This window comes from Delphinapterus leucas, chromosome 13 (assembly GCF_059928025.1).
Source record: "Delphinapterus leucas isolate spDelLeu-1000000601 "Yukka" chromosome 13, BTC_Dleu_Yukka2, whole genome shotgun sequence".
In the NCBI taxonomy this organism is placed as follows: domain Eukaryota; kingdom Metazoa; phylum Chordata; class Mammalia; order Artiodactyla; family Monodontidae; genus Delphinapterus; species Delphinapterus leucas.
The window spans coordinates 54,976,465-54,991,421 of NC_143141.1; the positions used below are offsets into that span (position 1 = coordinate 54,976,465).

General features: G+C 40.5%; 1 protein-coding gene across 1 annotated transcript in view; it reads left to right on the plus strand.

Moving 5' to 3' along the window:
- Positions 1-14,957, plus strand: part of LOC111174784 (uncharacterized) — a 333,695-nt gene that overhangs the window by 142,468 nt on the left and 176,270 nt on the right. Inside the window, exon 5 of the transcript XR_016395296.1 lies at positions 10,297-10,415. The gene's annotated coding sequence lies outside the window, so the exon portion shown is untranslated. The remainder of the gene's footprint in view (positions 1-10,296; positions 10,416-14,957) is intronic.

Consider the following 14,957-nt stretch of genomic DNA (forward strand, 5'->3'; position numbering starts at 1 on the left):
AATTCCTTTACTGCTTTCCTGCCCTGGGTCCTCTGCTTCAGGTTTCCACAACTTCCTTTTTGATTTAGTCCCTCTTTTTGATGAAACATATATACCAGCAGCTTCCTGAGAAAGACCACTTGAGCGTAAAAAGTTTGGGACTTTGCATGTCTGAAACTATCTTTATCATGTCCTCAGGCTCGATTTGCCAGGGCATGACATTCTAAGTGGAAATTAATTTTGTGGGTATCATTCCTTTTCTTCTGGCTTCCAATGTTACTACTTATACATTATTTTCTTATCACTGTCATTATTTTCTTATTCACTATGTGTTGTGTGAGATTTTTTTTTTTCTCTCTGGAAACTTGTTGTTAGGATATTCTTGTTGTCTCTAGTGAGAGTGAGTAATATTGTGAATAACTACTGTGTGTCCAGAGACTATTCTTCCTGCTTTGTATGTGATTCAGCCATTTGATCCTCAAACAACTCTATGAGATTGTTGATAACTATAATTAGTCCCATTTGACAAAATAGAAACCCATGACACAGAGAGTTTAGGTGATTTTCCCAAGGACACACAGCTAGTAGTTGATGCACCCAGGATTTATATCCAGTTCAGTTCTGCAGTCCATGCTCCTAATCATTATTCTTAGCTTCTCCAGAAAGGTAAAAGTAACCAAAGGGATTTCCCACTAATGCAGAGTTTCAAGCAGTAGGTCCAAATAGTAGGGATCAACACCACACACAGTTTGGGTTCCTGACCGACTGATGCACAGGTCAACACTAATTATGAAACAGTTTCTCTCTGTCTACAGGACCTTGGACATTTCCTAACAGAAACCAGCCAGCAGTGCTTTTTTACAGCCAGCAGGCAGGGAGTTTCCAAAGGCAGGACAGGTATAATTTTCATCACAGTCTTATACCACTTATAGCCAAAGAGGAGACTTGCAGAGGGTGATTCATCTGTAAGGCTGACCCAGCACCACTCTTCTCTGTAGCGAGCACTCCTCTTAGTGACATCTTGGAGTGTCTTGTACCCAGATGCTGCCAAATGCTCATGCCTCTATCTTCTATGCTTAACTGCAGTCATAGGAACTTTCCTTCTCTTACTTCCTAGAATACCACTGGCACATGATCAATTCCATTGTGTGGTATTCTTTGTATTTTTTATTAATTTTATGTCTTCCCAGCTATACTGTGGGCAAAACTATCTTATATATCTTCTAACTCTTTATGGTGACAAAAAGATGACATATATATGAAAATGTATATGCACACACAAGTGTGTGTGTGTGTGTGTGTGTGTGTACATGCTGCTTAAAGGCTTTTTATCATAAAGGTAATATGTCTTCATGTTTAAAAATAATTGAAACAGTGCAAAAGAGTGGAAAATGAAAGTTAAATTTTCTCAATTTGTGTATATAGGAGCATATATATATATACATCTATATATTTTAACATAAATGGGATCATATTATAAACACAGTTCAAAAACTTGGCAATTTGTAGCTGCAAATTCTTCCCTTTTTAAACAGCTGATAGGATGAATGAATCAATTTTATTAACCAGTCATCTGTTGATGGGCATTTAAGTCCTGTCTAGGTTGGGATTTTTTGTTGTTTTTGTTTGCTAGTACAATCAGTGTTGCAATGAATGTTGTAAAAACATTTTAATCACTTATGCAAGTATATTTATCAATAAATTCATTGAAGTGGGACTTCTGGGTTAAAGAGTACATGCATTTAAAATTGTGATAAGTACAGCTACATTTATTTCCATGAAAGTTATGCCAAATTATACTACTATGAACAGTGTCTAAAAGGGTCTGTTTCCCCCCATCATATCCATTGCCAAATCATGGAGCTTTTCAATATTCCCTTATCTAACATGGAGGAAAATTTGCACATCTTTGCTATTTTAATTTCTCTAATAATGATTGAAATTGAGCAGATTTTTAGATATTTGTTGGCCTCTCTTTTGCAATGAACTGATTTTCATATCCTTTGCTCATTTTCTAGTGGGTTGTCCATTCATTTGTTGTTATGGTTTGGTTTTCTGTTTAATTTAATTTATGGTTTGTTTGTTGTTTTATTTTTTGGCATATTGATGAAATTAGTCCATTACCTGTTATGTGTGTTGCCAATATTTTCCCTGTTTTGTTATCTATCTATCAACCTAGTTTTTTGTCTTTTAACTTTGTTACTCTTGGGGTGTGTGTGGATGTGGGGATGTGTATGAATTAAGGCAGCTGAAAAGAGAAGAGGCTTGTTTAAAGCCCCTAAAAGCACAGAGAAGTGAAAAGGGTTAAGGAGCAGGAAAAGAAACAAGGGAACTTTCCCAGCTCTGTTGCGCATGTGCATTTTCTCCTTCCACAAGAGTCATAAGCCTTACTGGAACAGCCAGGAAGCAACCATTATCTAAACCTGAAACTCCTGTTGACATAGTTTTTAGAGAAAAAAAAGACAATAAAAATAATTTTTAAAAATATATTGTTAGATAAAAGGTAGCTTTCTCCTCAAAAAAAAAAAGATTAAGGGATATCCAGGATTGGATGACAAATTAATATGCAACTTGCCCATGCCAACTCTTCCAGCCAGCTTAATTCTCATCAGCCACTATAATTTATTAACAGTGAGGTGAGAAAAGACATGAATCAGCTTAATGTGATATAAGTAGGGCATTGCCATAGCAACAAGATGCAGTCTGTTTTCTACTATTTATGTATGGTTTATTTTCTCCAGAGCCTTTTGAGTTATTGCTTGAAACAAATGGAATGAGAAACATCTTGTTCTGAACACCTCCCCACACCGCCCCTCAGTGTGTATGTGTATATAAAGCCACATACTTTTTTAATGAGAGAAAAAACAAAAACACTTGAAATTTTTTTTAAAAATTGTTTTTAGCACAAAAAGCTAACTACATAGTTTCCAACCCAGTGTGATTTTTAAGACTCAAATTTTTTTTTACTTTCACCTCTGAGACATGTGATTCCTCACTGAAACCTCTGGGAGAAAACCCAAAACACATGCTGGAAGCAAACCTAAGGCTAATATTGCTTCTCAAAGGAAACATTCACATTCTCTACCCAGACTTCATAACTGGCTGGAACCAACTCCCCACTCCTAAAAGGAGTGAGCATTCTAGGTCTGGTGACAATTTGTTATTTCACTTGATCTGAAAAATTCAGAAGAAGAGTCCAGTCCAGGGAGGAAGTCAAGGCCAAGTCTGTGAGCCTGTCGGCCTGTGGAGGACAACGTGGAACCTTAAAAAAATCTTACCAGCCAGTAAGCAGCCCCATCCTTGCCTGAAGTACCCTGTATGGACTAGACATTTTATGAAGGGTGCCCATAATTTTCCCCATTGTCCACTTTTTCTTGAAGGTATAGAATTTAGAGTTTTTAGATCAAAGATGGACTGGTGGTCATCTCCAGGCCATAGAAAACATCTGGGTTTCAGTTATTGTGAATAAAGATCTATGAATATTCGTATACATCTCTGTTGATGAGCACGCACAGTTGAATAGAGTTGAATTGCTGAGTCATAAGGGAGGTTTAAGTTTAGTAGTTACTGTCAATGTTCCCAAAATGACTGAGCCCATTTACACTCTAAATACATCCTTGGCAACACTTGGTATGGTTAGTCTTTTGTTTTTAATTGAAGTATAGTTAATTTACAATGTTGTGTTAGCTTAAGGTGTACAGAAAAGTGATTTATATAGATATAGATATATATTCTTTTTCAGATTATTTTTAATTACAGGCTATTATAAGTTATTGAACATAGTTCCCTGTGCTATATAGTAGGTCCTTGTTGTTCATCTATTTTATGTATAGTAGTGTGTATCTGTTAATCCCAAACTCTTTTTTCTTTTTTAACAGTAATAACTTTATTTATTTATTTGTTTGTTTATTTATTTATGGCTGTGTTAGGTCTTCATTGCTGCACACGGGTTTTCTCTAGTTGCAGCTAGTGGGAGCTATTCTTGGTTGTGGTGCGCGGGCTTCTCATTGTGGTGGCTTCTCTTGCTGTGGAGCATGGGCTCTAGGTGCATGAGCTTCAGTAGTTGTGGCGCACGGGCCCAGTAGTTGTGGCAGGCAGGCCCAGTAGTTGTGGTTCACGGGCTCCAGAGCACAGGCTTAGTAGTTGTGGCTCATTGGCTTAGTTGCTCCACGGCATGTGGGATCTTCCTGGACCAGGGCTCGAACTCGTGTCCCCTGCATTGGCAGGCATATTTTTAACCACTTCAGCACCAGGGAAGGCCCCCAAACTCTTAATTTACCCTCACTTTTCCCTTTTGTAACCATAAGTTTGTTTTCTATGTCTGTGATTCTATTTCTGTTTTGTAGAAAATTTCATTTGTATCATTTTTAAGATTCCACATTTAAGTGATATCATATGATATTTATCTTTCTCTGTCTGACGTACTTCACTTAGTATGATAATCTCTAGGTCCATCCCTGTTGCTGCAAATGGCATTATTTCATTCCTTTTGTTGGCTGATTAACATTCCATTGTATATATATATACACCGTATCTTCTTTATCCATTCATCTGTTGATGGACACTTAGCTTGCTTCCATGTCTTGGCTATTGTAAATAGTGCTGCAGTGAACATTGAGGTGCATGTATCTTTTCAAATTAGAGTTTTATCTGTTCTGGATATATACCCAAGAGTGGCATTGTTGGATCATATGATAGCTCTATTTTTAGTTTAGTTTAGTTTCTTTTTTTTTTGCAGGGAGGGGAGGAGAAGGAAGGATTTATTATTACTTGCAGCAAGTAAGGAGAACACTAGGGATTTTCCCAAAGCGGTGTCTCCCTGAAAAGCAAAATTGGGGACGTTTTAAGCTAACGGTACATGCATATTCATGAGGGTGCTTGAGCAGAGGAGAATTCAGCATAGAATTGGGGCAAAGGTCGACAGAGTCCAAGCCTTAGTTGATTGAAGTCAGGAGGGTCAACATCATCATTCTGTCCTCCACCTGGGTGGGAGCCTTAGTTCTTGAAGGTTTATGGCCGACCTCACAGCATTTCATCACACATGCAGGGTAAGGAGTCTACAGCAGAGTTCTGGAGGTCAGAGTCCAAAATGGGTTTGGCACAATGAAAGTCGAAGGCTTGTTCTTTTGGAGGTTCTAGGGGAGAGTCCATTTCAGAGCCTTTTCCAGCTTCTAGAGGTTTACCACATTCCTTGGTTCCTGACCTTGCATCGCTCCAGCCTCCACTTGCATCCTCACATCTTCTTCCTCTATTTTTAGTTTTGTAAGAAACCTCCATACTATTCTCCATAGTGGCTGCACCAACTGACATTCCCACCAACAGTATAGGAGGGTTCCTTTCTCTCCACACCCTCTCCAGCATTTATTAATTGTAGACTTTTTGATGATGGCCATTCTGACGGGTGTGAGGTGATACCTCATCGTAGTTCTGAGCTGCATTTCTCTAATAATTAGCAATGTTGAGCATGTGCTTGTTGTGCTTTTCATGTGCTTGTTGGCCATCTGTGTGTCTTCTTTTAAATTTTAGCCTATTTGCATAATCCTGGTGACTAACGATATTAAGCACTTTTCAGGTGTTGGGCCTGGCACTTGGAGCATTATGAGATCTGTACCTCCCCAGAAAGTATCCCCATGCCTAAGGGACTGAAACATTAAATAACAACTAAAAAAACACAATGACAGATGGAAAGAGAGACCACAGAAGCAAGAAAAAACACGTTTCCTGCTTTTTAAACAAAGGGGCCTGTATTTTCATTTTGCACTGGGCCCCGCAAATTATGAGCCTGGACCCCACCCTCAGCCTGCTGAATCCACATCTTCAGGGTAGGGGCTGGAATCCTGCTTCCACTGCCTCTAGGTTAGTTGAGGTCATTCTCCCTCTGCATCTTGGTCATCTAATTCCAGCGTTGCCTTCATTCTCCCCACCAACCTCAAACCACTCTCTGCTTTACAGCCAGAATGATCTCTCTAAAACAAAAATGGGATGCACTATTCCTTGCTTCCCATGTCCCCATTTTCCTAGGGTTAAATCCTAGACTCTAACACCGTTTACAAGGCCCTGCGTGACTTGCCCCTTGCTTGCTCTGCAGCCTCGGCTCTCTCCATTCTCAGCCTCCAATCATAGGAAACTACTTTCAGTTCCTCCAAAGTACACACTCTCTCAGTCTTTGGTGCCTTTGCACGGGCTGCTCCCATTGTCCCATCATTCTTCTTCGTAAGACCTCCCTACCCGCTTCTTAGTGTGGTTAACTCTAACTCATCATTCAGGTGTCAGGTTTAAAGTCTCTTCTGTGGAAGCCTTCCTAGACCCTCACCCCCTATTTGTTCCATAATGCTGTCATGCTGCGTTATAATTGCCTATTTACCTACTTAACCTCTCCCATTAGATAATAAGCTTTATGAAGGCCTGTACCCTTACCTTCTATCATAGTGCCTGGCACATAGTAGGGATTTTGTTGTTTGCTGAATGAACAAATGAATATTGGAGCACTTCAAGTTCCTTAATATAGAAGGCAAGTTAGGGATGGGGGAGGGGAAATGAGACTGAAGAATGAGCAGAGCCCAGATATGGAGGAGATCATATTTCAGGAAAAAGTTTGATTTTGGTTGTGTCAGTGAGAAGAAGACTGACAAATTTTACTCCCTGAATTCACATTCCTCAAGATGGACTGTCACTCCATCTCCCTGTTCCACATCACCTCTGTACTTTGGCTTCTGCTGATCTCCTGTCTAAAAGTCCATTCCTTGTTTCAATCACATCTCACCTGGTCTCTGAAACTTTCGCTGACTCTCCAGACTCTTCTTTTCTCCCTAAGATTCTACAACATTCCAAGCCAGCACTACACAATCTGTTACTTGGTTGCGTTCCGCCTGCCATCATTTACTGTGTGTCACGTTGTCCTCTGAAAAACAGGATATAGGGGAGAGTGACTATAAGCAAATAAAAGAGGAGATTAAAATAAACATTGCAAAGTGTGTCCAAATGAATATTATCCCTCCAAATAATCCTCATGTGAAATCATTTTGGAACTCATCTTTGGGAATGGGCGTCAAATCCATTTTATGCACTGTAAAAGAAATAGAATTGTTCTTTATTGTGACCCTGAATTTTTGGCCCCAAATAATATTTACTTAGCTTGTTCATCCACCTTATTTTTCAGACTTGACTCCAAATGACTTTTATATGTAACTGTAAATGTTCAATCAGAAAAGCAGAGGCACTATGAGTGATACAGAACAAGGGATTTATTTTATGGATTAGACTTTACACAGTTGTGGGAGCTGGTGAAGATGCATGTTGACACTGCATCTGGAATGGGTCTGAGGTCTCTTTATATCATCAGCTGGGAATAAAATATAATATGAAGAGTGGGAGAAAGAAGACAAACAGGACTCCACATGGGTCTGTCACTACCACCATCACTGATTATGAGCATGACCCACAGAAGAAGCTTTGCCCCAGAGCTGCACCTGTGTCAGGTATCTGACCCTGGAGTCAGAGAAGCTGGAGCAGGCAATGCAGTGGCAGCTCCTTTGAGCCTTGCTGCAGCACCAGGCCCACAAGGGGAGGCCCCTGGATCAACAACAGTGTGTGCAAGCTGCAGTGACACCTTATACCCTACACCAACCTGCAAATTCTCTCACGACCAACCCTAAGCCAGCTGTGTACATGGAAGGGTGTTCTGGGAAATGTAGTTCATCTGACTACGTTGCTGACGCACAATATCAGCACAGTTATAAAACTCAAGCTTGACCCGCCAAGGGATGGTTTGCCACCATTGAAAGCAGTCAAAAGCAAATGCCAGTATATGAGTTCCCCAAAGTGCTAGACACAAGGGCAGAATCTTTGGAATGAGTGGCAAATGCTTCCAAGAAGTTCAGATTGACTTCTTTAAAAAAGGACAAATGTTCACTTGGGTGTGTAACATTTTAATGTCTTTATGGGGGTTGCAGGGAGTGGGGGGAAGACTAGTCATATTATTTTATAACCACTCCTTCTATTTTCATCATTTTCCCCTCTGGCTCTCAAGTTTACAGATCTTTTTGTTTTTGCTGTTGTTGGTTATATTTTACTTCAACTAAGTATTATGGCTGATTCATAAGTTGTTCAAAAGTAATACAAAGGAATGAGTAAATCCTGGGAAAGTATCCCAGAGCTGGCTAATAACTTCTCCCTTCCCAAGGTGGGTGTTCTTGCTACTTTCTCTTATCATGATATACTCCCTAACTGTAGAGTTTAGAATCCATTTTTTCTCTCGAATTTTGGTCCTCTGGCATTTCACCACTTCCATGACATCTGTGCAAGTCCTTTCTTGTTATATGGCCCATATCAGCTTCTGTGTTTTAGGTCTTTCTAAAGGCTTTCTCCTTTAACACTGACAATGTGATACGGATGATCTTATTCTTGTCACCCTAGGCAAACCCAGAAGCCAGCAAAAATGGTCTATGGGTATAAAAAACCTAAATAACAAATGGTGTGGTTAATAAATTACATTTCTGTCAGCCTGATCTCAGTTTCCTTTTTTATTTCTTAAACAAAGCCTAGAGGCTTATGATCCCTAGTGTATCCACCGCCCTGACATTGCTTCTAAGTTTTAAAAACCGTGTTAAATACACAAACACAAAATTTACTATCCTCACTATTTTTGGGTGTACAGTTCAGTAGCGTTAAGTACATTTACAGTGGTGTGCAATCAATATCCAGAACTCTTTTCATCTTGCAAAACTGAAACTCTGTACCCATTAAACAACTCACTTGCCCCTCTTTCTAGCCTCTAGCAATGATCATTCTTTCTGTCTCTTTGAATTTGGCAACTCTAAGTACCTCATATAAGTGGAATCCTAGAGTATTTGTCTTCCTGTGACTGATTTATTTCACTTAGTATAATGTCCTTAAAGTTTATGCATGTTGTAGCATGTGTTAGAATTTCCTTCCTTTTTAATAATAATACTGAATACTGAATAACACTCCATTGCATATATATACAACATTTTGTTTATCCATTCATCCATCAATGGACAATTGAGTTGCTTCCACCTTTTTGCTATTGTGAATAATGCTGCTATGAACATGGGTGTACAAATATTTCTTTGAGACCTTGCTTTCAATTTTGGGGGGTATATACCTAGAAGTGTAACTGTTGGATCATATGGTAATTTTATTTTTAATTTCTTGAGGAACTTCCATACTGCTTTCCATAGCAGTTGCACTATTTTACATTCTCACCAACAGTGCACAAGGGTTCCAATTTCTTCACAACCTCACCAACACTTGTTATTTTCTGTGTTCTTTTTTTTTTTTAATAGTAACCATCCTAGTGGGTGTGAGGTGATATCTCATTACGGTTTTGATTTGCATTTCCTTAATAATTAATGATGTCGAATGTCTTTTCATGCTTGCTGTCCATTTGTATATCTTCCTTAGAGAAATGTCAATAGCTCATTTCTTTTTATCACTGGATAATATTCCATTGTATTGATGTACTACATACAGTTTATTTATCCATTCATATATTAAAGGACATCTTGCTTTCAAGTTTTGGCTATTATGAATAATGCCTCCATAACAATTGTGTGCAAGTTTTGCATGGACATAAGTTTTCAACTCATTTTGGTAAATTTCAAGGAGCATGACTGCTGAATCATATGGTGAGAGTATGTTTAGTTTTACCCTATCTTCCAAAGTGCCTGTACCATTTTGCATTCCTACCAGCAATGAATGAGAGTTCTTGTGGCTCTACATTCTTGTCAGCATTTGATGTCAAAGAATAGAAGAGGGAGTAGATAGAAGACAAGATTATACCCACCCCTTCCTCTGGAGCTCCCACTGCTGCACTGAGATATGTGTTTCTATGTCTCTCTTGAGGCCAACCTACTTATTCATCTTTGTATAGTAAGAAGTATAGGGTCTGGCAGAGAGTAGGTGCTCACTATTTGTGGAATAAATAAGTAAAACAGTCCCAAGTGATATTACCAGTTTCTGGAGAAATCTCTGTGGCAGTGATTCTTAACCTTGTCTGCACATTGGAACCACTAGGGAAACCGCAGGAAAATGCAGAAGCCTAGGTCTCACTCTCAGAATTTCTAATTTGGATGTTCTTGGGTAAGGCCTGGACATGAGGATTTTTTAAATACTGCCAGGTGACGGTAATACAGGTATCCCCCAATTTTTGAAAGTTCCCTTTCCACCACATCACTTTTACAAAAGACTATGTTAGTACCTGTTTTTGCTAAAAACAACAACAAAAATCCAGGGAGGATTTTCGCTTTTACAGAAAATGGTGAAAAGCTAAAATAATGTCAAGCATTTGTTTTGCAGGGAGCAGTTAAAGAGGCAGAGTTTCACCCCAAGCAGTGAGAGTGGCACGATCAAGCCCCCTCTCCGAGAACCGTACTCAGCGTCTCAGCATCAAGCTGCCAGAGCTCTGAACTGTGTCTGTGAGTATCTGTGCGTTATCTTGATTTATTTAGTGCATCCGCAAGCAAGATGCATCCTAAGGTAATTGCTTTTTTGATTTACACCATCTTGGCTTCAAATGGTTTCATAGGAACGTTCTACTTCCCGAAAGCAGGGGAAACCTGCTTTCCAATATACAGTCCAGACTAAGAACCACTCGAGGGAGCATAAGAATCACTTGGAGGGCTTGTTAAAACACAGATTGCTGGGCTTCACCCCCGGAGTGTCTGATTCAGTAGGTTTGGGGCCCAGGAATTTGCATTTTTAACCAGCTCCCAGGTGATGCTGATGTTGCTGGCCCAGAATAGAATAGACTACAGAGAGATATCTCATTCAGCTGTGAACAACCCACTCTTCCTTTCTCTTATTAACTTCATAATTGGTCCCAGGGATGGACTTATGAGTAGTGTACTCTTACTAGATATTTTAAATATTTTAATATATACCCTTATACTTCCCCCAAAAGAATTTGCAGTGGTAGTATGATTTGAAGAGAAATCGAAAAAGTTCTCTGGTAATTACTAATTCATTTTTTTGGCAATTAAACGCTTATCAAGGCCTTTATCACAAATATTACATATAATGCAGATTTCCTCCTTGGAGGAAATAGAACCCTGGGCTCAGCGGGGAGAAAGAAGATACTGAAGGCAGACTAGGATGGGGACATGCAAAAGTACTGACTTAATATCCACCGGGAACTGCCTGGGTTTTGACCCTCGGGGTTTTGATTCCTGACAGCCCAGGAATCCTGTCTTCAGTCACTGGCTGTTCTGTTCCTTATCTCCACTTGTCCCCACCCCAGCACGAATCATACCCTAACCTCCCAGACTGCCTAAGTACTGCAACCTCTTCTGTTCTCCTGTTGAAGTTCCTCTTTGATCAACACTTTTTGCCTCTCTGGGTTTCAGCGGTGTCATCTGTCAAGTGGGGAAAGGAGGATGAGGGAACAACACAAAGAGGCCAACTTGGATATTTGGTCACTGTGATTTCTACACTAATTCCCTAGCTTTGGGGCAGAGTAGCACAAAGGCTGGCAAGCCTCAGCTTCGCTCTGGAATACCCAGCCTCGGAAAGAGAGTGAAGGGAAGTGAGTTGGCTCTTCCTTATTTGCCTTATGGGGTCAACCCGGTGTAGAGAAAAGAGACCTGGACTGAGAATTAGGCGTCCTAGGTATCACCTGAAAACAAACCAACAAACAAAAAAAAACGCACAACCTAAAAGTTGAGTGTTTTATTCTGGGACCTTACAGAGGACTATAGCCTGGGAGACAGCTTCTCAGATAGCTCTGAGGACTGTTCCAAAAAGGTAAGAAAGGAGCCAGCTTATGTAGGAGTTTTGCTGAAAACATGTAGTCAAATATCAAAAGATTGCTGCTAGTCATAAAAAAACAGACTTCTCAAGTTAATGACTTCAGTGCTTTTCTATGTATGGAAAGGTGCAAGAGTCTGGGCTCATTGAAATTATTCCTTTGAAAGGCATCTTAACTATCTAGGGCTAGTATCCTGTTTTTCTCCATCCTGAATTCCCCTCAGGTGCACCGTCAGGGGCGGCTACAGTGGCTGATGGCTTGATGGTGTGGTCCCAGTTCTACTTTCCACCTTCTATGAGATTTGGGGCAGTCATTTCACCTTTATGGGCCTTCTTGTTCCCTCATTTGTTAAATAGAGTTAGCTACGGCATGGGCGTGTTTAGAGGATCAAATGGGAGATTGGAAGTGAAAGCACATGGTGCTTATCAAAGTATATATTTTATATTGGGGCCCAGGAGCCCACTGTCCTTCCAGAATATTGTAACTGAGAAGGGGCACCCCAGTACTTGTATCTTCACCCCATTCTATAAACATCATCAAACACGGTAGAACATACCCAAATAAACCAGAATGCATTTGTGTTCATAAAGAAAGATATGGCAGAAGCTCAGTTGGAAATCCAATCCAGGTTGGTTCCAGAAACACACATTTTATACCAAATTTTGCATCTGTGATTTCCCTACTCCTCATACACATCCCACCTTTCAGCTCAGTCCCTGGGCTATATTCTTTTTCTCTAGCTCATAATCCCCAAACTCAAGGGAAAATATCCTTGCTGGGCTCTGACTCTCAAAAGGAAGAGAGATTGCCAGTGGCTTAGAAAGGACAATGCTGCTAGCCCCTGAACAGACCCCGGCACCTTCTAAAGGAGAAATCTCTTGTAAGCTGTGCTGTTCCATGAGCAGTGGGCCTTGGCCAAACCAGAACTGAGGAACTCTCCTCCCTTCATTGAACATTTAGAACTGTATTTTAGGTTGTTTTGTTCGTTTTATAATAAGTATGCATGACTTTAGTAAGCAGAGGAACCAAGGATTTTTATTTAACTATAAAAATACTTTATTATTGGTAGAACATTGGTCAGAATTGTTACTGTATTCTGTTTTTGTTGATTGTTGTTTTGAAGTATACATATATAATAGGGACGATATTTTGAGAGTACTAAACCAATGTTATTTTCATCCTCTGTAACTCATAGATCCTAGAGTTACTGAGGCTCCCATATCAACCCAGACCAGAATAGAGAAGATACTCCTTTAGCTGTTATCCATGAGGCCTGGTGTCCCACAGGATAGGAGGCTATGGTGAGGATTGTTCATTCTGAAGATGGACATGTGTGGAAAAGGAGAGACAGTAGATCCAGAGGGAGATAGAGATGGTCAAATGCCAATGCCGGGGTTCTAGGCCCTCCTTCCTGGCTGAACCTCAAGGTGAGGAGACTGTAGAGACATCTGGCTGGCCATCAGGGAGCCCAGGTTAATTGGCTTTGGTGACTCCATCCTCAGGGCATGATCTGGAGAGGCTGCAGGCCTCTAGGAGCCCAGACTTTAGCTTCTCTATATCCAACCTGGAAAGAATGATGGTGTGGTCTCAGAGAAGGCAGGAGAGCAGAGGCAGTTCTCTATAGCCTGTGTGTGGCATACAGAGAATCTAGGAATTCCCAACTGCCTTAGTAAGGTAACACAAAGGGGCTTAGGCCTGATGGAATAGCCAATCTGGAGTAAGGATGAAAAAAACGCCAGTATGTAGATGCTTTTTTAAATCAGAAGGAATGTGTCTGAGAACTCAGGCTCCAGGTATGTGTGCCAGTGAGAAACAAAAGATTGGATGAGGCCAGTCCAGAGGCCAGGCTAGGAAGCAGGAAACATGTGGATCTGAGTCCTCCTCTCTCCTGGTGCTGTGAGGTCATATAATCTCCCACTTACCCCAAATGTCTTTTAAAAAGGAGTGGGAGAGGAAATGGAGAGAACTGAGCATTTTTGCAAACTCTGGATCATTCAAAAGAGATTATTTAAATGGAACAAATGGAGATACGGATGATTTGAAACTTTTCCATCTCTCACTACTCATGGGCTGGGAATTTGAGGGGGAAATTAGATCAGTTATGGAAAGATAAAGAAGTTTTATTTCCTTTGTACAACTTAGTAGTGCAATGTGTAAAACTCCAGTGCTGCTCCACATATGTTCTGTTAGTTAGATGATATCGTTTACCCCTTGGTTTTGCGTGCTTTCTTGATTTGCACAATATTTAGTCCTAGAGTCCTTGAAAAACAATCTACACACACGTAGTAACATCATAGCCCAGTTACTGCCGTGACCACAGCCCTGATTCTGAGTCACCAGACTCCACACCTTGTCTGAGGTCACCCTGGGTTCTAAAGGCACCTGGAACACCTCTGTGAGCAATCATTAAAATATTTTGCCTACTTTCATCATCCCAGCTTTATATCCTTCCAGAAGAAATGCCCAAGAATTGTGTTATAGTCCCCAATTTTAAAAAGTAGTTTTCAGAGTGTTTTATTTGTGTTATGTCATATTGTCCCAGCAACTCTGTGAGTCAGATGGAAGAAATGGTAGTAGTTCCATTTTACAGTAAAAAAATCAATTCCCAGAAGCTTAAGTGTTATCAGTCAGGGCCCAGTCATGAAAACAGAAAGCATATTAGGTCCTTCAAGAGAGAGAATTCATTATAGGGGACTGGTTGCAGGCATTTGTGTACTCAAACTGTTCACACCAGCTTGTGAAATTCAGCGATGCCATCTTGATAGTTGAAAATTATACATGGTGAATGATCTATATTACAAAAATCGTATATATTACAAATCAGGTTTCTTTTTGTTTTCCTGGAGAGCTGGTTATTAAATATTTACCAGCACATCACTGGTTATAGGTATTGGAGGACTGGGAAAAAAGGGAACATTGATGTAACAGAGATAGTAACTGGAGAAAGCAGTTACCATCTCAGGACCAGAAAACGAAGGAAAGAGGTTGGGTTACGAAAACCTAGGAGGTCAGAGGAGGGCCCCCCAGAGCCTGGGCTCAGACTGCAGAGGGGTGGCTGCCCCCTGATGCTGATACACCTGAGGGGCACAATGATACTGCATAGGGGTGCTGAAGGAGCATGGAGGCCACAACCTACCACTGATGCTGGGGTGAATCTGATAGGGATAGCAAGACAGCAGAAAGGAGTGCGTCCTTCCTCCTCCTCCTGCCTTGA